The sequence below is a fragment of the Myotis davidii genome, unplaced genomic scaffold (assembly GCF_000327345.1).
Source record: "Myotis davidii unplaced genomic scaffold, ASM32734v1 scaffold673, whole genome shotgun sequence".
Lineage (NCBI taxonomy): Eukaryota > Metazoa > Chordata > Mammalia > Chiroptera > Vespertilionidae > Myotis > Myotis davidii.
The window spans coordinates 1175782-1178411 of NW_006286677.1; positions in this window are offsets into that span (position 1 = coordinate 1175782).

Sequence of the window (2630 nt, forward strand, 5' to 3'; positions counted from 1 at the left end):
GTTCTTCTGGCACCCCCATAATTCGGATGTTGGTACACTTGAAGTTGTCCCAGAGGCTCCTTAAACTACCTTCATATTTTTGGATTCTTTTTTCTTTTTGTTTTTCCGGTGGGGTGTTTTTTTGCTTCTTCGTATTTCAAATCTTTGACTTGACTCCTGGGATCCTCTAATCTTGTGATGGTGAACCTTTTGAGCTCGGTGTGTCAGCATTTTGAAAAACCTTAACTTAACTCTGGTGCCGTGTCACATATAGAAATTTTTTGATATTTGCAACCATAGTAAAACAAAGACTTATATTTTTGATATTTATTTTATATATTTAAATGCCATTTAACAAAGAAAAATCAACCCAAAAAATGAGTTCACGTGTCACCTCTGACATGCGTGTCATAGGTTCGCCATCCCTGCCCTAGGGCCTAGGTTGAGAGTCTAGGGTAGGGATGGCAAGTAACTGGCACTTCTGGCTCGTGCCCATCCCATACACCAGGCAGACGTTGCTGATGAAGGTCAGCTTCTATTCCTGCGGAGCCTCAGAAACCTTCCCAGCCCAGTGTTCCCAATGGGCAAAGGGAAACCTATTTTTTGTGGCCTAGGGGGACAGGCTCATGCCCACAGCCTTTTCCGTTCAGTTACCCACCTAGCCAATACTGACTGAGTCACGGCAGTGCTGTCCTCTGTCCCTGCAGGAGCAGCAGGCTGAGCCACTATGAAGTCAAGCCCAACAGCTCCCTGGAGAGTTATAACGGCATTGGGCCTCCCTTCCACTGCATTTTCAAGGTAAGGCTCAAGGGGAGCCAGGAAGAGAGTGAAGGGCAGGAGCTGAGGGTCCCCCTCTTGGGAGGGGAGGAATCAGAAATCACTGCTAATGCCCGGCCCGGGTGGCTCAGTGGTTGAGTGTCAACCTATGAACCAGATCAGGGTTCAATTTCTGTCAAGGGCATATACTCAGGTTGTGGGCTTGAGCCCCAGTGGGCAGGGGGCAGCTGATCAATGATTCTCTCTCTTCATTGATGTTTCTTTTTTTTTTTAATATATTTTATTGATTTTTTACAGAGAGGAAGGGAGAGAGACAGAGAGGCAGAAACATTGAGGAGAGAGAAACATCGATCAGCTGCCTCCTGCACACTCCCTACTGGGGATGTGCCTGCAACCCAAGTACATGCCCTTGACCGGAATCGAACCTGGGCCCTTTCAGTCTGCAGGCCGACGCTCTATCCACTGAGCCAAACCGGCTTCGGCTTCATTGATGTTTCTATCTCTCTCTCCCTCTCCCTTCCTCTCTGAAATCAATTTTTTTTAATTTTTTGAAAAAGAAAGAAATCATTGCTAGAGCTCAGGGTCACCTTAACCCTGCTACCCACTCACTCAATGATTGTAGGCAAGTCACTTTCTCTCTCTGGGCCTCTGTCCTCATCTGGAAAATAACAGGGCTGGTCTGAGAGAACGTATCAGTATCAGTGAAAATTAGGCGTGGCTGCACATTATTTAAAAAAAAAAATTTTTAAGTGGTCTAAATGCACCAGGGTTTATTCTCTCCTGTAAAAGAGTCCAAAGTTGGCAGCTTCACAGAGTCATCCAGGGTTGCATCTTCTCTCTTCATGTTCCATCATCCTCAACATGCAATTACCAGCCTCAAGTTCACCTCACAGTCCAAGAAGGCTGCAGCTCCAGCCATCACGTCCTCATTCCAGGAAACAGGAAAGGGACAAAGAGCTCCTTGGCAGTTCCTCACACTTCCAGTCACCTCTCATTGTCCAGCACGTTGTGATTTAGCTCTCAGAAGCTTTTTGTCGTGGTTTCTGTCACGAAGGACGGTGAGAGGAGAATTAGGAGGCAGCTTAGCAGTGTCTGCCACAGTGGGCCGGCACTCTCCCCCACCTCTGAATGCTGTGAGTCAGAGGCAGCCTGACAGCTGAACACTGCTCATCAGGCTCACTGAGACCTGGATGGCTCACCCAAGAGAGGGTTAGTAACCTGCCCAAGACCCACAGCTCATACATGACAGCAGCCCTGGGTTCTATTCCCAGCCTTTCTGATTCCAAAGCCTTCCTGTTACCATTGCAGCTCTAACACCAAATGTGTCAACTACAATGTGAACTATCACACACTCACTATTTATGTTCTTCACTAATTAATGATATCTCTCATAAAAAATTAATTGCTGTCACCATCTCCACCCCCGGGGGCCACCAGTGCCAGGCAACAAAATCCCCCAGAGCCAAGAGGAGTTGAAAATAGACGTGACCCTTGCTCTCCAGTCTCATTGCTGCCCCCACTGCAGGCGCCCACCCCTTTCAGGTCCCTGCAGCCCCGGGGTGACTTGGCAGAGCCTCAAAGCTTCCACAGTGAAAATGTCAGGGGACTTGAAGGGGCCTGTTTCCCAGGCCCGGCTGGGGACCTTGTTCTCCACCTCCCCTCCCCCAGCTGCTGCTGGAGCACCGACACCTCTCCCTCTCGGGCCACAGATCCAAAACTTGGGCTTGTTCCCCATCCACGGGGTGATGCTGAAGATCACCGTGCCCGTCGCCACCCGGAGTGGCAACCGGCTGCTGATGCTGAGGGACTTCCTCACCGACCAGGTACCACTCACTGCCCTCAGGAGCTGGCTGAGGGGGGGGGGGGGGGGGAGG